Here is a 24500-nt window from a genome sequence, read left to right as displayed (position 1 = left end):
CATACTTTGGGAAAGACACTGAAATAGGAGGTGATAATGAAGAGATGATTCATGAATTTCCTCAACTAATGGATGTTCACCAACAAAGAAGTCTTCTTCTGAGTGGTACACTTGATGTTAAAATGGATCCTTAAAATGAGGAGAAAATCATCCTTAAGATGAGTATTCTTCTCTATTACATGAATTCCCTGAAATATTCACTTGGATTTATTCAAATATGTCTGGAAATGATCCTAATATTGTGACTCATAACATTGTGTTGATTCCCAATGCTAAGCTTGTGAAGCAGAAGATTAGGAAAATGAACCCCGAGACAACTTTGCTTGTTAAAGCTGAAATAAAAAAACTTCTGGAAGTTGCCTTTATTTTCTTTATTGATTTTTCTCCTTGGATTTCAAATATTCTTGCTATTGCCAAACTAGATAATAAAATTAGAACATGCACTGACTTTTGAGATCTCAAGAAAGCTTGTTTGAAGGATGATTTTCCGCTTTCGAATATAGTTGATTCTATTGCTGATCATGATTTGTTATCTTTTATGGATGACTTTTTTGAATACAATCAAATATTTATTAATCTACAAGATCAATATAAAACTGATTTTACAACTCCTTGGGGTATGTTTTGTTGAGTTGTGATGCCTTTTGGGTTGAAAAACGTCGGTGCCACCTATCAACTTGCTATGACCCTTATATTTCATGATTATATGCATAAAATATTGGATGATTATGTTGATGACATCCTAGCTAAGTATGTCTCTCATCAAGACCATGTTACGATCCTTTGCCAAATTTTTGAAAGAATTTGTAAAAACAAGCGCTTGAATCCTCGAAAATGTGTTTTTGGTGTGGATAGTGGAAAATTATTAGGATTCATTGTTTCACATTGTGGTATTGAGGTGGATATGAAGAAAATAGATGCCATTGTGAGCATGGCACCTTCTCAAAATATCTCTCAATTGAGAAGTTTACAAGGAAAAATTTAGGCTATTCGTAGGTTTGTTTCACAACTTGTAGGTCAAATTTTCCCTTTTACTCAATTACTTAAAAAAAAGGTACTACTTTTCAATGAAATATGGATTATCAAGAAGCTTTCAAATATTTAAAACTTTATTTAGCTAATCCCTCTATTTTACAACTTGCTATTTTCAACCAACCTTTTCTTCTTTATGTTGCTACTTCTTCTCATGCTCTCGCAACTTTATTAGCACAACATAAGAGTGATGGTAAAAAATGCCTACTTTATTATATAAGTCACACTTTACTCAATTATGAGGTTCGATATACTATGATAGAAAGGTAATGTCCTGCTCTTGTTTTTGCAACTCAGATAAGACATTATCTTTTTAATGTTGAGACACATGTCATTATCAAATTTAATCCTTTAAAACATCTCTTTTCTAAAACTGATCGTTCTGAACACTTAGTGAAATGGGTTATGTTGTCAATCGAATGTAACCTTAAGTTTGTTTCTGAAAAAGAAATTAAATGATAATCTTTAACAAACCATTTGGTTGATGCTCCTTCTCTTCTTACTCTACCTAATTAGGATTCATTTCTTGATGATTGTGTTCCCCCCCTAGATATTGACAATACTTGGGAATTGTACTTTAATGGATCTAAGTGTCAAACTGGTTCATGTGTTGGTGTTATTTTGACACCACCTTTAGGAAAACTAATCCCTTTATCCTATCATCTCAATTTCCTATGTACTAATGATATTGCTGATTATGAAGCCCTTATCATTTACTTGAAAGTGGCCTTGTCCTTTAAAATTCATCATCTGTGTATCTATGGTGGTTCACAATTGATTATAAGGCAATTTATGGGAACATATCAAGCTAAACAATATAAACATTTGCAATACCATAACTTGGCCTTATCATTGTTAAATAAGTTTTCTTCTTATACCATAGATCATATCCCTCGAAAGGACAATTGACATTCAGATACTATGTAAAGCACAACTTCCCTTATATCCCTTGAAGATCCTTCCATGGATTATCAATTCATCATTCACAATCTTAACTCTCCTGCTATTACTAATAGTCCTAATGAAGTGGGTTTTTATTATACTTTAGATCCCGATGAATGGTATTCTCATATCTTTTGATACTTGGCTCATGGTACCTTTATGGATTCTACAAGTAAGAACACTCTAGAGCTCAAATCCGTAAGCTTGTTGTGTGATACTTTATTCTTTCCAATGCCCTTTATAGAAGGGGTTATAATGACCTTCTCCTTCATTGTCTTAACAAGATTAAGATCCCCATTGCTCTTGCGGAAGCACATTCAAGTTCTTGTGACGAGCATTCTGGTGAAAAACTTTGGTGCAACAGTTGCCCTGAATGGGATACTATTGGCAAACTATGGAAAGAGATTCCTTTGTCTTTGTCAAAAAGTGTCAACAATGTCAGCAACAAAATAATTTGATCCATGCTCCCACTCATGAATTTCGATCCCAAGTTGCTTCTTGGCCCTTTTCATTATGGGGTTTAGATCTTCTTGGTAAAATTTCCCCTCCTTCCTCACAAGGACATACTTTCATTTTCACCACCATAGATTATTTTACGAAGTGAGTAGAGGTTGTTCCTCTTTGTTCTACTACCACTGATGTAATTTGTCAATTCATCCTAGATAATATAATTTCTCAATTGGATATCCCTTCCACTTTGATTTCTAATAATGGTACTTCATTTAGGAACAAAGATGTGAAGAATTTCCTTGAGAAATACCATATTCAACATCAATTTTATACTCTATATTACCTTCAATCAAATGGCCAAGTTGAGGCTTCTAATGAGATTATTGAACAAATTCTTCATAACGCACAACACTAGGATATACGTGGAAAACCCAAGATGGGAAAAACCACAGTGAGAAAATGTTGCTTGGAGCTATTGTCCAAATCCAGCCTCAAAAGTATCAACTGATTACAATTAATTTGAAGGCACCAAACTTTAGGAGACTCCAATCCCCTAGATTTTATGGACACCAATAAACAGAAGCACCAACCCCTATAGTTTATGAAAACCAATCCAAAGGAGCACCAACCCTCCTTACAATCACTTGATTTGAAGGCACTAACCTTCGAGGGACACCAATCCCCTTCACTAACATACACGACTACAATCTTGATGTAATACACACCAATCCCCTTCACTAACATACAAGACTACAATCTTGATGTAATACAAGAAGAATGAATTTAAACATGAACCTATGTAGTTTTGCTTTGCCTCTTCAAAAGTTTGGTTCACACTCTTTTAGCTTTGCAACTCTCCTTCTCTGTTGCTCAGATTGATAAAACAATATCTGCTCTCTCTCTGTTTTGACTCTCTACAGTTTCTCAATCTTTCATCTCATTACCAACAACAACAACAACTGTATTAGTATTCATTCTATTTGTATGCTCTGTATTAACCTCCCAAAAGTCAGTCAATACCACATCACAGATCATACAAGCAACTATTTTCATCGTAATCATGTAACATGATCTGTACATTTTCCTATGCTGCATTAGGATCGTTCATTCAACCGGTTTACATTTTGTTCTTATCATCAAGAATAGATAATCTACCCCATTTTGTAACTCATCATAGTCTGTGCAATTATGTTCGAAGTCAACTTGTGCAAGTTCCTAGAATGCTTTGTTATCGCACCAAAACAAGATCCTTTAAATCTAGACCATTGATAATCACAATTTGACTGAAAATATTTGTTCGCTGTTGCCATTGTGGCAGTTCCACACACCACATCACATTACAACTTGCTCAATCTCCCTGGTCTTCATCTATGTCATGTCAGAGATTAACTATCAGGGACACATGGTGATGAGTCACAACATTGCAACATGACTCCTTACATCATCAAACCTTGTGAAGCTGTGCTTTCCTTATTCCTTCTACATCTGTGGGCCTAAGGACAACATGTGGCAGCTGGTCACAACATCATGACCCTAACCCAATGACGTCACCTCTCCATGCAATGGTGTGATTTGAGTGACACATGATAGTCTCTTACCACTTTGTAGGCTATTCTGTTGTTACGTCCAAGCCGCGAGGATATGACTTAACTTTTGATGTGACTATTTATGATTGATCACAACATTGCAACCACTTCTAGTGATTAACCTTCACCATTGTGATCATGCACCTGACAATTCATCGAAACATCACAACCTTCACTTGGCAGTCTGTCTTGATTGTTGCGATCTTGCACCTAATACTTCATGTTAATTCCCACGGTTCCATCGCAACATCACAACCTTCACATGATAATTTGTATTGACCGTTGTGATCTTACGCCTATCACTTCTTATCACCTCCACGCATGCTCTAAGTCTGAGGGAAAAAAACATGTGAGTCATTGCTCACTTAATCCATACTCATCATTCTATATAAATACTCGATATTTTCATTGTACTACCAATATGGGATAAATAGTTAGAACCATTACCCGTGTAGTCTGTTTCCCTCTGCACACAAACTATTTGTTCTACCCGAAGGTGTACAATAACTCTGTGTCTCAAAGACATATCCTTTTGACATCAATAACAAGATTATTAACAATCTCCCCCTTTTTCATTGATGTCAAAACTCAATTCATTCAAACTGTTGGCAAAACTCAACTCGCTGTTCGCTGCTCATTATTTTTTACAATGCACTTCCCCTTTTGTAGTGCCTCTCCCTAAGCCATCTAGCTCTTTTGTACAACAATATATCTCGTTGTTATAGCTAAGTCTATTTAATTTTGATTTGATGGTATTTTATGATGTACTAACCCTAATTCATGATGTGAGATCGATTATGATATTGTTTGATTGTTTGCGAGTGTCTTTTACTATCTTCATGATAGGGACTATGTCACATCACTCATTGTGAGCGAGATGTGTCATTGTGATTCTTTATCACTTGCCTGTATTATAGATTGTATATGTTGTATCATGGATTTGTGGATGCAGGATTTGCAGGTACCAAACATCGACTCCACCTGGATTCACAGGTATGAGCGTGTCTTATCCCAATGGCAAGTTGATCAGAGATGACATGAAAACCCATTCCACACTCTAGGTTTAAGTTGGTCACCCTTGCCAGTTGGTATCTTGGTATGAGTTGTTGTTTAGCGTCAATGATCTCTTGAGTTGCCCTTGGTTATCTGGCGTGGCGTATTGTGTTTATTGGTTGATTTAGTTATTATTAATTAATTAATTAATTAATTAATTAAGTTATATAGTTTAATAATCTTAAATTAAATTAATAGATCTATATAGTTTATAATAAATTAAATATCTATAGTTGGTAATAAAAGATAAATAATTGAGAAAGAGTAATATTGGATAAATGATTTTACATCATTAGATAATTATTATCGATTATTTAATTAATTGCTTTGGAGTTAATATTACCATTTAGTAAGAAAAGGCTTTATTATTAATTAGAATATTTATTTATATAAATAGCCTTTGATTTATTATTGTGGCTTTAATTTATTATAGACTTGGTTTATTTATTTATTGGGGGTTTATATTTAATAGGTGATTTTATATTATTGATTAAGTATTTATTGATTTATGATCATTGGATAAATATTATCTATTAATTTGAGTATTTGTCTATACACCCTTGGCTATTTTGTTGATGGGATTTTATAGTTAATTGTGCCCATGAGTATTATTATTTCTCTTTTTACACTTTGGGATAATTATTATATTCTTTCTACTTGCCCTCTCATTCTATTGGCTAAATTATTGGGTAAGTTAATTAAATAATATTTTATTATTCTTACCTTGGATTTTGTTATGGTTGTTAATAAATATATTATTTTGTAATATTTTGATTGGCTAGGATTTTCTATAGTTTTAGTTTGATTTTCTATTTATTTGGCTTCTTAAGTGTGTTGTCGAGTTAACATTTCTCGGGTTTTCTCTTGCAAGTTTTGTTGAAGATTTGGAAGATTGAAGATTTCTTGGCTTGCTTGGCTTGTGGATTTTCTTCATCAATTTTTGTTTCTGCATATTACCGGGTTGGAGGTTCTTCCTTCAGCATTTTCAATTTGGAAAAGATTGTCTTTTCCGTGTATTCTCGGGAATTTGGGGGAAATAATTCAGTAATATAGTTTTGTATAGTTGTCTTATGAAATATTTCCTTGTATAAATTTTATCCTATACTTTAACTTTAGAAAATGAGAAAAATAATTTGGGGATATAGTTGTTGTGAATATACGGCTCTGTATTTTTGTCTGTGATGGAGTTTTGCTCCTCTTTGAATTATGGATTGAAATGTATTTGGTTGTGGTTTTTGATGAAGTATTGTCTTATTTTGGTTTTGCTGTGGGCTATAAAAGGCTTTCTGTGACTCCATTTTTGTGAAGTTTGGGTATTTGCTGTGTAGTTTTGAATGGGGAATTCTTCCTATTTGTTCTATGTTATTTTGATTTGTTTACGCCTTTCTTTTGGTATTGACTAGGTGTCCCTTTCTAGTTTAATTTCGGGTCTTGATATTCTTTCTATGATTTTTAATTTGAAGTCGTAACTTAGCATTTTCGGGTAATTTTTGCAACCTGTGTCAAATGCGCTAAAACAATAATCATATGTGCTACTTAATTTGTCATATGTGCTAGCTATTTTCTATATGCACTAGGTTGTCGATCATATGCGGTAAAAAAATTGTTAAATGCGCTAGAACAATTATTCTATGCACTGTAGGATTGGTCATATGCGCTGAAGAAATAATTGAATGCGCTAATTTGCTAAACATATGTGCTATTCTGTGTTGTCTGAATTATTTGTCTTCTAGAGTTTTTAGTTTGATCTTTTGGATTCTCAGTTTGATTAGGGGGTTTGCCCAAAGGTTGTGTTGTGTTTTTGAATGCTCTTGGATGTCCAAAGAAGAGATTTGATATAATATTTGATTATTTGTATTGCTGCAAGATGTATTATACCTTGTTTAAATGATGGTTCTTTACTTTATGAGTTTGCATAATTTATATAACCTATGTGAATTATGTTATTGGCTCAATGTGTATTTATGATGTTCTATCTTGGTTAGCTGGATTTTGGGTTTGTGAGCCTTATTGTTTGAGTAGGGGGAGTGGGCTTCCATGAGTCTGCCAAGGTCATGAGGAATAGACTGCTATGATTCTTGAGTAAGAGTGACGGGGTCTAGACTATTTGGATAGCTCATTGGAGGTTTTCCATTGTAATTTATAAGTGATAACATAATAATTAATACTACGTGGGTTGGGTAGAGTAACTCATCTAAGAAAGATAATAAATGTGTTTCGTGGTGCCTATCTCATGGATCAGATACCGAAGTGAGGTAGAAAATTTGGTAACCGGATAAACCAAACTCCCTTGATTTCCTCAAAGGTTAAGATGGTTCCACATGTGTATCCTTTGTGGTAGCATGTGATGACACTCTTTCCATACATGTTGATCCTAGTTTCTTATATCTTGTTGTTGAGTTGCCTTTGGGGGTTCTCTTGGTTGTTTGGTATGTTTCTCCTTCATTGTAATAGAGTTGTTCCCTCGTTGGTAGATAGGTGTCAGCTTAGATCTAGAGTGTGTGTGGGATCTCGTGTCATCTCCTAGCATGTGGGGTGGTTCCTTTGGTTCCACATGGTTGGGTGGTTGGTTCCTTTCTTCCATTGGGATGTTCTTCAGTGGATGTTTTTCTTGGATGCTTGTGTGGATGTGGATCTCTTATCTATTCAGTTCGTGGATGTATATTTGTAGCAGCTTATTGATCACGATTCATTAGACATGTATATGCAATTGTATTTGAGAGATATGCTCATTGTTGTAAAAGACAATGTAATCATGTAACTAGTAGATGTTATTAGGAAAAGATGCATTATATGTATCTTGAGAATGATTCATTAATTGGAAATATTGACATTGAATTATGGATGTGTACTTGCATTTAGATGATATAATTAGTTCAAGATGCTATGGTTAAATGGTGTGGAAATTGGTATTGATATGTGTATGTGATGCTTAAGGAAATGATTGGTTGGGTTTAGGAACATTTGGTATTGGTGATTTAAAATGAACTTAATGGGAAGGTTAGAATAAACATAGATTATTGTAGGATTAAGTAATGAATTCATGTATGGTAGTGTGAAAGGAATTAATGATAATAAGTTATATTGCATTTGGATTATGGAAGTAAATATGTTTTTTATTTTTAGAAATGGATAAGTGGTTAGTTTAAGTAGTGGCGTTAAGATACCCTAGGGAAGGTAGATGTTACAGTGTGTTTTAATTCCGCTTCCAACCGTTGGAGAACGATAATTCTTCAATGTTGCGGCCATTTCAGGTGGTGAAATATCCATTGAATTTGGCTTACAGGAGAGCTTCATTCAGAGGCTTTATTTTTGATAAATTTGTAAGAACTCGTTTAAGTCTCAGGCATAATTGGAGGACATAGCGATTTATTCAACTTTTCCAGGTAGGGTGTTTTGGTACCAAAATGCAGTTGAAACTTTTTGATGGTGTTTTCATTATTTTCAAAGCACCAAATGATTTTATACGAATTTTCTATATTTGGGTGGCTAGGGTTTGAAGATATACTTTGCATTTTGTGATCAAAATTACTTAGAAAATTCTGAGAGGGTTTTGACTATCAATAAGTCTTTATTTTACATCCACATCTAGCCTAGGGCTTATATTTCTCATCATCATCTTGGATGAATTCATTTGGAGGTATTTGACACATTCCCTGGGGTTCTAATTGGCTCTTATCAGTCCCAGGAATTCTTAGAATTTATATCAGATTGTATTCAACTTCAAACTTTACATTTTATGGTCATACTTCAAGTAGTAATATTTGGGTATGTAAAAATTGATGTGTATACTCACCTAAGTAATGTATGAAGCTGATTTGATGTATATTTCAGTCTGAGAACATTTATATCAGTCAAATCAATGATTTTCTCTGTTTTGATTTTTGGACCCAAAAGTTGTTATTTAGCATGCCTATGGTTATAATCTTCACAGACAACATAATAGTTTGCATGTCAACTATTTGAGTTAATGTCTAGTTATTGTAGGTGCATATTTACAAAGCGTGGGTCATCTATGTGTATTCAAAAAGACAAAAGAATTGCACTTACATTTTAGTTCTTTGCATAGACATCTTGGTAATCTTTTGAAAGAATTTAAATAACATGTGACATCATTCCAAACAAAACCAAGCAAACTAAAACAAGAAAATCAAGTACAGACTTTGCAAGACAAGTGTTTCACAATAGTCCTTGGAGCTCATATCATCAAAGTAGGGTTAGATTTAGCCAAGGGATATTACAGTCAAGAGATATTTCACTCCCTCAGTTATGCTATCAAAGGGAGTTATCGTTCTCAATGACTAAAATGTTCTGCAAAAACCCTAAGCTCCACAAATCACATCAATGCAAATGACAATAACCGAATGAATAGAAGCCAAAAGTCATGGCATCTACATGTTCTATTGCACTTGGTGATTGCATATAATAAAGGAGAAATAAGTTTTAGGTAATTATTTGATGATATGTCCATATTCATGATGATAGTAGTCTGCATGCCAAGTGTTTGTGAAAATGTCTCTTAGTTATAGGTGCACATTTTGCATTTAAAATTCATATATATGCATTAGAAATATCGAAAGAAGTCATTTATGCATTGAATCTATAGTATAGATATTATAGAAATCATTTGCAAGCATTTATCGTGCCTTGGTGTCAATAACACACAATTATATTAGACTGATAACTCACACCAACAAGCTAGAAGGTTATATGTGAATTGTTTGACAATATTCCTCAGGCCTTAAACAACAAGTTTAACATTAGATTAGGCAAGGGATATTATAGTGGTATCAAAGAGGTTCTTGCCATCCTATTGGGGTTTGAATTAAATTTTTATTGAGCTCACACAGTTGATATTTGAGTGTCCAACACTCATTCACTTCTTAAGCTATATTATTTTTCCAGTCAACTTTTAAAATGAGTTCAAGCAGTGGAGAAATAATGAAACCGTGCGATGGAAAAAGGTTATCCAAGATGTTATATGAACAGGGTAAAAAACTTAGCAAATCATCACAATCCAGATTTGATACATTGTGTATTTTGAGTAGGTTGGAATAAATTTTAAGTCTTGTAGAACAGTCACCTTCAACATTGCTTCAGATAGCAATGGGTCCTATAGTGACAACGTTGGGTGAGCATAGGTACTTGAGGCATAACGATAGTGAGATCAGGCTTGTTGTTTCCCTATGCTACAATCACTTCATGAGGATCATATTTCCTATGGTTCCTTATTCTAGTAACACCATGAGAGAGGTTTTTCAACTAATCATCAAGCAGTAAGAGGGTGGCTCATCTTCATAGCTCGACAGGATGTCATTATGTAGACATTTTTGTTAGTTATATACTATGACACATTATGTGGGGTATGTATTCTATATTCTTTTTGGGTTTTATAGGATGACTATGCATGAGTCTTAATTATATGATCTATTGATGCACAATATATGATGTTATGATGATGTTCTATGTGATGAATATATATGTGTATGCAATGTTATGAATTTATATTTATGAATGCAATATATTGATATGGTTAATGTGTTTGGGGGTGAAAGATGTGATTATATGAAATAACTACATGTTTATGATAATGATGCAATGTAATGATTGTCTAACCTAATTCTTATATGAGTGGAATGCATATTATGAGATGCTATATATGCAAATGGATTGCACTATTCTTATGTTTATGTGTTTTGTGGCTTATATGTGATGCAATTTTAAAATGAATGAAATGTAATATGATGCTTATGTCTATAATGTCTTAACATGATTATGTATGTATGTATGCAAAGTGTAATATGCAATGGGAAATTGTTTTTGTTGTGTCACTTCATCAATAAAAAGTTTTTCAACCCTTGGGTTGTATTGAAGAGGCCTATTTATTCCCATACAAGTGGTTTCCATCATCCAACCAACCCAAAACCTATTTTTAAAAACCTTTTTAAAAGTTGTCATTACAAGGCAAAAATTTGTCATGACAATATTGACAACAATTGAGCAACTTTTACATCTTTTATCCAAATGACCCAAACTTTCACAAATGACTCCAAATGATCATTAATGGTCCCAAATGACCTTATTTAGATGAAACAACACAAAATAAGACAAAAACCCAAATTTGAGCATTGTGAGCATGAGGGTGCTCTTGCGCCACTCACATTGAGAGATATAAAGGAAAGGAATCAAAAGCATCCAATGATCATTACCATGGATAAAATGTGATCATAACTACTAATAAGTTATAGAAAATGACATGATTATTCTTTGTGGTATGCATGGGGATGTGCTTAATATGTATGCTTAATATATAAAGCCTAATAATGTCATATGCAAAATATATATAATGCCTTGAGTAATTAATCAGTAAAATTTCAAGGAGCCTATTGTATTTGGTCTCTAAATGCTTTGGTAACATTCACATCCTATTCTTCTTAAAACTGAAGTAGTAACAAAGGTTGACACTTGCATTAACAAAGGTTGACACTGGAGTTAATAAGAAATAATCTAACAATGCATGTAAATTGAGTGGATACTTTGAGTATGCTTTGTGTCTTCATGCATTCATGTGAATAATTCTTATATTATGGAGTTACTTTATGCTTGAGTGTATTCATGTCTTATGTATATTCATACGTCTTATATATTCATGCGATCGCTTCATGTTTGATATGTTTTCTACATATATGTCTTTATGTGTGCCTCATGACTGATGTGTCTTCAACATGTAAATATACACAAATACAATATACATATTACAAGATTTGAATGCACATCAATGATAAAATTGTCAAACAAATTCCATGTAATGATCATGACTGATACCACTATGCAGAGCCTATTGTAACAATTAATAAATTCTATTGGATTCAAATTTGATAAATCCAAAATATGTTATAATTGGATTGCATTTCAATTGTAAATATTTAAGTTTCAAAGTACAAAGACATACATACAATGAAAAAATTGGATTGAATATCAACATTTATACATATCAAAATGCATAATAATAGTGTATGTATACAAAAATGGCATATGCAAATCAATAAAAGTTTTACAAAAATGTGGCATATGCCATGTCCAAATTGATATACAATAAAAATGTCAAATATATCCATGTATTGGTCCTTCAATGACCACAACTAGCACTATATGATCCTATAGTTGTGGTGGATCATCAAAATCGAGCCTCTTTGATTCAGTACACGACTTTGTAGATGGTTGCACAACCATAATTCAAAAGCCAAATTAGATTCCTTTTGTAAAAAATAGTTCACATTTATCAAAATAACTATACATTCAACTATAATTTCTTTGTAGATTACCTCATGTATTGATATGGGATCAATTGTCTTTTCTCCCTTTGCCTTGTTAGTCTTAGGAGTCCTTTTAAATTGATACTTGAGAGGATCCATGTTATGGCCAAACTGTGAAGGGGCCTATTGCAAGTTAAATAAAATTAATACAAGGTAATAACATATATAGATCAAAAATACTAAAAATCTACAATATATAGAACAAAAGTGTACCGGATCCTGAGATGCTTCTCCTGTTGACCTAGGAGGGCTCACCATTGATGAAGCAACTATGGCTATTTCTTGTATGAAAAATGATATGATTATAATTTATCTAAAGTTCACATGTACATTTGCATATAATCATGAAGTCAAGAAAATAAAGTAGAGATACATACTGTTGTGCCTTAGCCACATCAACACATACCTCTTCCCTCTCTTGAACCTTTGGCATATCAGGTGCATTCATAAATTCTACAAAGCCCAATTGCTGATGTATATAAAAGAGACAAAAGACTAATCAATCTACAAGTTCCAATTAAGACTATATCAATCTTTTGAAACAATTTTGTCAATTAAAAATGTGTTCAATTACCTTTTGACATTTAGTTGTCATGGAGGATTTCTTTCGCCTAGGTGTCCTAGACACACATGGGGTAGCCTAAATGAAACACAATTAACACAAGAGATATCAATAGATAACATTAAATATAATTTAACAAATCTAAATTGAAATTACTTGCACATTCAAAAATATATATAAATAAGAGGTGTATACAATATGATACCACATAGCATTCCAAGCCAAAATCAATGGCTGAATGCATGACGTTATCAATCTGGGACATTTGATCCCCTGACAATGCCTATAAAATATAGAAGAGATATACATTGAAGAGAGTTAGTAAATATTATAAAAAAATATATTGATTTCAAGGTACTATTCTATTTTAACATCTTACAAATTTTTTACCTCAAGCGTCGAAGTTGCAGTTGCAATAAAAGTGGGAGGAATATAAGATGGTGTATTAACACTAGTTGTTGCATCCTGAAATACATATTGTTCATATCAATTTAAGTTGATCTATAAATGAAATTTTATTTACAATTATAGGTTTTAAGTGATTAATAAATAAAATGTTATCAATTCAAATCAACACACCTATGTCTATGTCTGACCACGAAACACCATATCCATCAAATCATCAGTTAGCGCCATATCCTCTACAATGCTAGCTTGACATCTAGCCCTACAAAATGTACACAAATGAGACATGGAACCATCTACACTATCCTTGTTATCTATCCCAGAGCATATACTTGAACAACTGTGACACACATGTTGAATGGGCTCACTAGGGCCAGATGGTTCAACTACTGCATCATAATCTGGGCCCAAGAGGATGTGATAATTGTGTGCCATGTTGAATGATGACATCAATCAATGTGGTGGTTGCCTGAAGAGTTTGTACCTCCATAGACTCTTTCAGGGATACTGGGACCATGACATGGACCATAGGTTTTGCTGCTAAAGGGATGCATTTTGGGGGTTTAGTACCCTCCAAGCTCTAGGTCTATCTTGCACAGAGCCTCCACCTCTACCCTAGAAGTCTCTCATATCAAAATAGTTTGACTTCTGATTAAGGATAAAATTGCAATATAGTTTCCTCAAAAAATATAATGGAACCTTAAAATTATTACAAGGTGGTTGGTCAAAGACCATCCACAACATATCCCAAAAAGCATTTTTAATCCCCAAATGGTCACATGAGTGTATAGGAAACCTCTTTGAATAAAGAGGTAAGGTCTCATTGGTTTTAGGGTCATTAAAAAGAGCTCATATATGTGCTTTACTTATTATTTTTTTTTTTACTTCATCATAGGACAACCCACAAGCATAGAATGCACGACATTGATCCCTATAGCTTTCCCATTTTGTAACTTGTTTGAAAAATTCATTGGCACTCTTAGCCATTGATTCTAGGGTTGTGGTAAGGGATGCATTATGTTCATGCTTGGAGGTCTTTAATCTATTCACCAATTTGGTTATTTTTGTGGTTTTTTGTGTTTATTGATTTATCAAATCCTCTTGTGTCATTTGTGAGTGGTCTATTGGAGGAGGTGGAGGGTTTGTATCTTCAAGGTTTTATTGTGGGTTCTCATGTGGGTTTCTCCCTAAGTTCTTAAGAGGTATGTTTTGCTGGGGGGTGTTGTTTTGAGAATCTAACATATATTTTTAACAAAAAATTTTAAAAAAATTAAAAACATGGAAATTACATACAAATTTCTAATAAAATTAATCAAACACATAAAATGCATAAAAAATAACAAGTTACATAACTCTTTGTCGTCGTGGCATGGTGGACGAATTTTTTTTTTCTCCAAACACGATCGTGCATAATTGAATAGAAATTCCCCAAAACCCCTCTCTCGTGGCCGCAGGTGAAAATGACGCAATCGACCGCAGTAAAAAAAAAATATTGTTAGTAAAACACAAACGGGTTTTTAAAATTAAAAATCCATTTGTATTTTTTTATATCTAAAACCCCATTGCGTTTTAGGCTCTGTAATATGTGCCTTAACGCGAATGGGTTATTTAAATTTTTAAATAACTAGTTTGCGTTATGAGTTTTTAGAAGTTTTTTTTGGAGGGTGTCAACTTTTTTGCACAACTTTGTGCACTTACCCAAGAAGACTTGTTGAAAATATGTAAGCAACTGAAAATTAAAGTCCTAAATGATCTTCAAATAGTTGTCAAAGACACATCAATAGCTGAACAAACTCAAAGCTTAGATGTGCAAATGATGCAAGACAACTTTGAAGATAAGATTAATGCAAAACTAGGCAACAAGCATAATTCAAGTGCGAATGTGATGAAAGGACTAAGTGTCATTTTAGTTGTTTTGGACACATGTATTTATCACCTACCCGACTACAACAAAGAGTTAGAAGGTGTTCAAAGAAATCAAGATAAGTGCAAGATGAGAATGAAAAGCATGGTCATACTCAAGAACAAGATCTTGATTGAAGCTGCCAAGATGTTCAGGACATACAAAGCTAATTCTTCACATCCACAACAACAGGCTACAACTTTTTAGAGCTCCTACTGAAGAAGTCAATACATATGATGAATAGTAATTGTTCAGATGTTTAAATGGTCTCTATGTGATTAGGATTGCAATTTTATTTCTTTATATTATTGTAATTATTGTGACTTTAGTCAAATTTTTTTTTATCAAAGTTAGAATTTGTCCCAACTGTTGAAATAATTACCATTCTCTAACTTAGTTAGTTATGAACCTGAAAAGGGTAGTTATGAGGGAAAATCTATAAATACAATGATATAGCATTGTAAAAGGACTTTTTGGCAATTATGCAAACTAAGCTTGAAGAACGTTTGGATTGTATAACTCCTCAAAGTGAATACAAATAAATTTTGTAGGTGTTTCGTGAATGTTTTGTGTTTAAAGTTGTTGGTTCATCATATGTCATAGCTAATAACAATTTTTGAGATTTAGTTTGTGAAAGCAATAGTTAGATTTCATAAAGGATCTTCTTTTCAAGAGTGTTTATTTCCAGGTATCTCGAAAAATACATTGTTGAGGGTGGAATGAATCCATTTCCGAGTATCTAATGTGCATACCTTGATCTTTACACTGGATGTAGTTAAAATTTCAATTTATGTTGTGAAACTCACGTAATAATTATATATCGGTTATTGAGGGTTTCTTTTTCAAGTTTCAAGTTTAAATCATTTTCAAAAATCCAAAATTATATCATAAGAGGGATCTGCCCCTATCAAACACAGAGGAAGATTGCATCCCATAGGCAATCTATCCAACCATTGGAACTGTTGATGTGTATTTTATTCACATACAAACACAAAATAAAATACCAAAGTATTTTACCCTCTCTTGAACAAAATCACCTCAAATGCTAAATATCTGGTCAACTAAGATGATTCCAAGGTTTCTACTATTAGTTCTTGACATGTGGGTAACCCAATGGCTTGATGTGATATTGTTGTTTTCACTTGGGGACTTGCATAATTGTTCAAATCATGGATTTGGAATTGGAATGGGTTATGCCAATGACTTAGGATTTTTCACTTAAGCTCTTGATCTAATCTAACAAATATTTTTTTTAAAAGGCAAAAGTAATAGGGTTTAGGAATTCTATTCCAAATCCTATAATGCAAGAAAAGAGTGAATGATTCAATGGAACCCTACTAGGCAAGGTCTCACCATCAATATGAACATCTTGACACAAGCTTAGTGCAATCATATAAGGTATATTTCATAGATGTTCAAATCATTAGCATCAAATGGTGATACCATTCAAAGCAATGCATAACAATGGACATATAGAAATTGAAGTTAAGTTTTCATAAAATTCCAGCTGACCATGCAAGGCTAGCTTACAATCAACAAGAAGCTAGAAGTATGGATTACATAGATTCCACACAAATGCATTTAAGAAATTCCTTCATTCAATGTAAAATACTTGAAAGTAAATTCTAATCTAACTTGGAGGCAATAAGAACCACAAACGCATACAACACTTAAACAAAATCACCATCTATTGAACAATGACTTGTATTCAAATCTGTAGCATATAGATGACAATTCTAATAGACTTATAAAGCACTGAGAGGGGGGGGGGGGTGAATCAGTGACACCAAAACCAATACTACTTTAAACACTGACTTTTAGATATACTTAACTAGTTTACTAAACACTATGCATGTAATCCAAAATGATATTAATGCATCCACAATAAGTAAAGCATCCATCATAACACAAGTGTTTATATGTGGAAAACCCAAATGGGAAAAACCACAGTGAGATGGGACTCACAAGTTAACTATTTGTAGTAATAGGTAACTGACCGGTTAAGGTCTACAAAAGTGTTCTGCTAGGAGCGAATCCTGTTAAAGATCCCAAATCTCTGTAAGGAGCTATACCCTGTTAAAGGTAGTACCCTGTTAGGAGTAACCTCGGTAGAGGATTTCAGAATCCAAACTAATAGATTGCCTTGTTAAAGGATTTGTACAATGAAGCTTGTTAGAGCTTACCCGGTTAGGGGATTTGACTGTTGTAGAGATTAGAAAACAACAAGTGGTGTGATCTAGAAGTAGCACAACTTGCTTGAATAGATCCTCTTCTGCGCACTCATAACTGCATCACCAACATATTCTTCAATTCCTTCAACAACTTAACAGTTCTATCTTCGCATCAAATAATCTCATATCATATCTCCAAAATAGTTCATCATAATGTTATTATATAGACATTTAGATTTCATGTTGGCTTTGGAAATTATATCACATTTTCCTAGGTTCAGTGTATTTGGACAATCAAACATAACTCATCACAAATTACGGCCAAAATTTTTCGGTTAGAGTAACTCATCACGACCGGTGATAACTCATCACACAATCAATGAATACTGGTTAGAACACCAATACCGGTTAGAGTTAACCATTTCAACATGTAAACTAATTTTCCTCCATTTCTTCTTTGATAACCTCCACTGGATCTTCAAGTTGATGTCAAGTTATTTCCTGCATGTACTAGTTGTCTCCATGTACTAGTTTCACACCATCATAAACTAATCTTCTAATACCAGTTGCAATAGAGGTAACTTTTAGAAGTAATACCAATAGACAATGTGAACATATATGTGTGTGTACATGTTCTATCAATGACAACATATGAAGTCATTCATTACAATCATCATCAAGCCAACAATCTCCCCCTTTGGCATTTATGGCAACACTTAAAATTTTTTTACAACTATACAACTAAGTGTGCTTACAAAAATTGTACACATATATATTTCTACTCCCCCTTAACAATACATACAAAATTTTCACAACACATACATATTTCTACTCCCTTTTGACAACAATGCCAAATTGAAAACTAAAATACATATATATATATATAGCAAAACTTTCATCAAATGTATACATATACAAAAACTAAAAGTTTGTATTAAGGAGTGTTCACTTCAATTTGCAAGAAAATATCACTGAAAGTAATCTTCAATTGAGAAAAATTATTTTCCCATGTTTCTAGTAAAGTGTCAGCGATCTCAATGGTTGTCATAATCTGTGCAAAAAATTCTTCCATTGCATCAATTGTACTCATCTCTGGAGTCACCAAAACCGCTTCTGCATCCTTGTATACTCATTGTAAGATGTCAATTTTAGGTCTTAACTGGTTGTTTAGTTCCTTCAACAATCAAAGTCTCTTTGCCTGTTCAAAATCATAGACATCTAACTGACTTTGCAAATCATCTACAGATTTTCCAAAAGCTAAGACTGAGTCCTGTAAAGGTATTTAGGCATTACCTATCTTTGTTAGTTCTAGTTCTGTCTCTATTCGCTTTTGAACAATATTAGCATAGAAAAATGAAACATTAGATGTATATGCTGGAATTCTGCCTCCTGACTCAATAGCTTTCCTCAAAAGATCTTTGTTCAGGGATAAAACAATCTTCCCTCTATCAATATCTTTCACGATTTGTTCTCCTCTTTTCTTCCTGTATTTTTTCTCAGCTATGGTCTGAGCTACTTCCTCAAGTGACTTGAGTTAATCAGAAGCATCTGTGACCAAATGTCCAATCTTGTCAATAGGAGTTGACAAATTCCCTATAGCTGTCTCTGGTAGAAGACTTGACAAGATCTCTACAACAGTTTGGATGGTTTCTGATTCCTTCCTATGTTCCTTAAGCCTCTTCTTTTGTGCTCTATATTGTATCACATTTGTAATCTCCAATAATTCTGATGCACTCATGTTGTCAACATCTATAGGCCCTTTGATGCCAAATGAGTCATCATCATCATCAGTCTACTGCTTGACTAATGCCTTTACCGGTTCAGTAGATTTCTCCTTCTTAGTCTTCTCTTCCTCTTGTTCTTTCTCCTTTTCCTATTCAGAGGATTTCTCAGTAACTTTTTCTACGGGTTTCTCCTGGGTAGCCTGTGAAACCGATGGGAGTTGAGATTTTACTTGTTGATATTTTATCGGTGGGGGTGGAATATCCACACTTGGTTGAGTTACCAGTATCTCCACTGTATTAACCTGTGAATTAGTAATATCTGGTGGTTGCATATCTAGTTCAATAATGTTTCCAGATAGATCTATTGTATCTTGTATTTCATCAACAAAAATTACCAGTTGGGAAGTAGTGTCATCCTTTTTCTTGATAGGATAGACAACATCAGCTTGTACTATTTCTTCCTCATCCATTTCCGATTGAACTTCAGGCCCAGTTTGCTCATCATTAAAAGAATTTGAATTCTTATGTATCCATTGAACATTTTGAGCTATCTAATGAGTTTCATCTTCAACAAATTGAGTCTTCCAATTCAATAACTTCAATCTTCTTGCCTTACAGATAAAATCTCCTTTGTAATTATCAAGTAAAGCAACTAATTCATCTCTAGATAGTCCAGGAAAGTATTGAATAAATACATTATCAATAATTTCTTGATCTCTATCAACAACAATTTGCCACTTATTTGCAAGAATAGAGTACAAAGAATCAGAAATATCATCTTTAAGGTCCTGAGGTAATCGATTATATTGACATAAGTATTTGATTACATGTTGAACAATTTGTTCCTTCTGGTTTTCATCAAATGAATCAAAACATTTCTTGACATTATCAAATCTTTTCCTTCCTAATGTTTTTAATGTCCTCTCAAAATCAGTCATAGGCTTGTAAGATAAGACATTAATAGGAATACTTGTCTTTGGCACTTCTTGTACTGGTTTAGCTACTTTACCAGTTTCTTTCTTTTTCTTGGGTTCCTCCTTAGTGTAAGTATCATTAGATTCTTCCTAAAGAATCATTTGCCAGCCTCTCTTCTTTGTTGCAGTCTGCTTTGTATCATTTACTTTAGGTGTCGGTTCCTTTTTAACTTGGACACTTCATGTCACTCTAGTACTTGTTGACATCGGAGACGCTTGTTCAACCTTCTTCTTCTTCCCTTTACCACTACTGGTTGGAGCACTACTGGTTTAAGCTTTTGCAATTTGCTCTTCAATAGTATCCAGTCTTTTCTTCTTCTTGTCCACATGAGATGCCAACAGGTTATTGGCATAACCAATCAATAAGTCATAATTGACTTCATAGCTCATGTCTTCCATTTCATCTTCTTTTGGTTCAATAGCTTCCATCAGACAAAAATCAGTGGTGACTGTGAAAATGATGTTCTTAGCAAATTTTTTCACCACATCCTCAGGTAGCCTTATCCTCATACTCATTTTCTTCTGAAATTCATTGAATTACTTGTTCATTGCAATAGAGAAAGTGTTCTTAACTGCCTTAATGTTGTTATTGATCTGAGCAGTTACCGGTAGGTCTTTAGACCATTCAATATCACCAATTCCTGGTAGGAAATTCTGAAAGTAAAAGAATAAACCAATCAATAACTGACCAAATTTGAACTTGTGATTGTTGTCCTTCTTAATTGACTATAGATTCAATATCAATTGACTCCTTATGGCCTCACATAGGTCATAATTTACATTCTCAACAATCATGTTATAGGTTGTATGTACTGCTACAAATGGTACGTTATTCATTCTACTGGAATAGAATATCTTGTAGCCTATAACCATAGTAGCCATTTTAACCGCTAGGTCCTTAATGTTATTGACAGAAAATGCACACCCATAAGAGGTAGACGAGGTTAAAGTGGTTACAATCTCTTTATAAATTCTCCTCAGCTTGGGAACTTCACCGGTTGACCAAAAACCAGTCACAACTTTGATAGATTCCTTGGTTATAGTATGTGTCCTTTCTAGATACATGCATGAACACGACTTAGAATGATTATTATGTGTTCCTCTTCAAAATCCTCAAGAAAATAAGCTGCATTATGAAAACCCTTATCATAAACCCTAATATACTCAGGTTGAATCTTTTCACTCTTATCACAAAGGGATTTCAACTAAGAATAAATTGACAATGATCCCAAATCTTCAATTTTACAATCAATGTAGCTAGACAAATCACCTTTTACAATAACACCGTAAGGAACTTGAGATAAAGAATCATAGGACACTATTCATTCCGATTCCACAACCTCCATAGGTTCTGATGTGATCATTAGCCTCTCTACTTGCTTAGATGATGAAGCCATTTAGATAAACTAGATTCGAAAAGGGATTTACAAAGAAATACCTAAATTTGCACGCGCTGCCTTGGTTACTGGTTGATTTCTCAAGTGCACAATAGTTCAACCTTCACTAACCTTTGAATTAGCTTCAATCACGCAAATCACGACACAAATTCGACTAAGACCAACTAGCAATTTTCTCTTTGCTCTGCAAGTGCTCAAGAATTCTCTTTCGAATGAATTTAGGGTAAAAATAACATAGTAAAACTTGCTTTTATCCTTTTTATCTATTGCATTAAATTCTCAACCGCCAGGGTTACAAACCCTAAGATACCGCTTAACGATGCATACAATAATAACAGATGTAAAACCAGTTGATAAACTTTTGAAAGACCAATTTACAAAAGATATCAAGATTTCACACATAATAACTCAAAATGCAAACTCTCTTACCACTCATCTTTCAAGGGGTCCGGAAGTAGATTTACCGCTATGCTTCCCTTAGCCCTGTAAAAAGGCTCAATTTTCTAGTGCAAGATTCTCCACACTGGGTGAAGAATTAGGTTCTTCTGCAGGTACATCATCACTCTTCTTTTTCTAGATCCGGTTCATATCTTCTCCGGTTTCCTCAACATTTACCTTCTGCTTTCCTTTCTGATCATCAGAATGATTAACCATTTTGTTCTTCCTGGTTCTATAGAACTTCGCCATGTGTCTCAATTTATGATAATGATAGCAGGCCATTCTAGATGATCTCCAAGGTCCTGCATTGCCTCTTCCAGTTCTCCTTCTACAATTCATAGTCACATGACCATCATTGTTACAAATGGTGCAAATGACATTAGTTACCTTTTCCATCTCAAATGGACTAAACCGGTTGACATAGGGTCTCTACCAGTTCATGTTACCCTGGTTGTCATAGGTTCTCATCCAGTTACTGTTAGGACTTGGATTTATGTGAGGTACTGGATTATTTGCTCCATATCTACATTCAACTGATCTATGTCCATATATTTTGCATATGAAACAATGACCTTCAAATCTCTTGGATACATACTTAGTATTTGCATTGTAGCCTGTATTCTCATTGGGTTTGTTTCTACATGCATTTTTAGTATGTCCAGGTTTATGACAGACAAAGCGAACAGGTTTAAAAACTTTCTTATCAGTAGGCTTGTTAACCTTAGAAGCGGTTTTGTCCTTGTGAATGTTGCTCTTTGTACCAGAAGACTCTCCTTTATCAGATGTGTTAAACCTAGTCCAAATGTATCATGTTTCATCCTCTATGATTGGATCTGCTCATCCAACATAGTATAACTTTTGTTGAACTTTTCCAGCTTTCCATTTGCCTCAGTGAGCTCTTTGGTAAGATCTTCATTGTGTTTTGAAAGAGTCTCTCTTAGGGATGATGCCATTTCAAGATCTAGTTGCAAAGCCTCTTTTTCTTATTTTTCAACATGCCAATGCTCATGCAAGGTTGCACTCTCTTGTTTGATCATAGAAATCTCATGATCTCTTTCTTTGACAAGGTCTTCAGCTGCCCTCCTAGCTTCCAGTTCTTGACTCATGTAGATAGTTAGAGCTTCTAACTCTCTTCTTAGATTTAGCTTTTCCCCATTCAATTTTTTAACTTCTTTAGCCAATGCATCAATGTTAGCTTCATTTGAAGAACTATTATCAGATATTTCCAATAGTTGTTCAGTCAGCTCTCTCCTTTTGACTTGTGAAGCTTTGAATCTGACCCTTAGGGTTTCGAGCTCATCCTTAGCAGCTTCAAACACTCTAGCCATCTGAAAGTAGCTCATATCCCCCATGGTGGATTTAGGGTTCCCTTCCAAGTGATTAAGCCTTAAAGAAGTTAGGGTGTGATACCAATTGACAGACTTATAAAGCACTGAGAGGGGGGGGGGGTGAATCAGTGACACCAAAACCAATACTACTTTAAACACTGACTGGTAGATATACTTAACTAGTTTAATAAACAATATGCATGTCATCCAAAATGATATTAATGTATCCACAATAAGTAAAACATCCACCATAAAGCAAGTGTTTATACGTGGAAAACCCAAATGGGAAAAACCATGGTGAGATGGGACTCACAAGTTAACTATCTACAGTAATAGTTAATTGACAGATTAAGGTCTACAAAAGTGCTCTGCTAGGAGCAAATCCTGTTAAAGATCCCAAAGCTCTATAAGGAGCTATACCCTAATAAAGGTAGTACCCTGTTAGGAGTAACCTCGGTAAAGGATTTCAGAATCCAAACTAATGGATCACCTTGTTAAATGATTTGTACAATGAAGCTTGTTAGAGCTTACCCGGTTAGGGGATTTGACTATTGTAGTGATTAGAAAAAAATAGGTGGTGTGATCTAGAAGTAGCACAACTTACTTGAATAGATCCTCTTTTGCGCACTCAAAACTACATCACCAACATATTCTTCAATGCCTTCAACAACTTAACACTTCTATCTTTGCATCAAATAATCTCATATCATATCTCCAAAATAGTTCGTCATAATGTCATTATATAGACATTTAGATTTTTTTTCAGCTTTGGAAATTATATCACAATTTCCTAGGTGCAGTGTATCTGGACATTCAAACATAATCACAAATTACTGCCAAAATTTGTCAGTTAGGGTAACTCATCAAACAATCAATGAATACCAGTTAGAACACCAATACTAGTTAGAGTTAACCATTTCAACATGTAAACCGATTGTCCTCCATTGCTTCTTTGATAACCTCCGCTAGATCTTCAAGTTGATGTCAAGTTATTTCCTGCATGTACCGGTTGTCTCCATGTACCGGTTTGACACCATCATAAACTAAACTTCTAATACCAGTTGCAATACAAGTAAATTTTAGAAGTAATACCAGTAGACAATGTGAACATATGTGTGTGTGTACATGTTCCATCAATGACAACATATGAAGTCATTCATTACAATCATCATCAATCGAACAAATTCTCAAAAAAATCTCTCTTACAAATTTGAGGCAA

Source organism: Cryptomeria japonica, chromosome 10 (genome assembly GCF_030272615.1).
Source record: "Cryptomeria japonica chromosome 10, Sugi_1.0, whole genome shotgun sequence".
Taxonomy (NCBI): domain Eukaryota; kingdom Viridiplantae; phylum Streptophyta; class Pinopsida; order Cupressales; family Cupressaceae; genus Cryptomeria; species Cryptomeria japonica.
The sequence above is the reverse complement of the archived record's forward strand: the minus strand, read 5'-3'. Positions refer to the sequence as shown.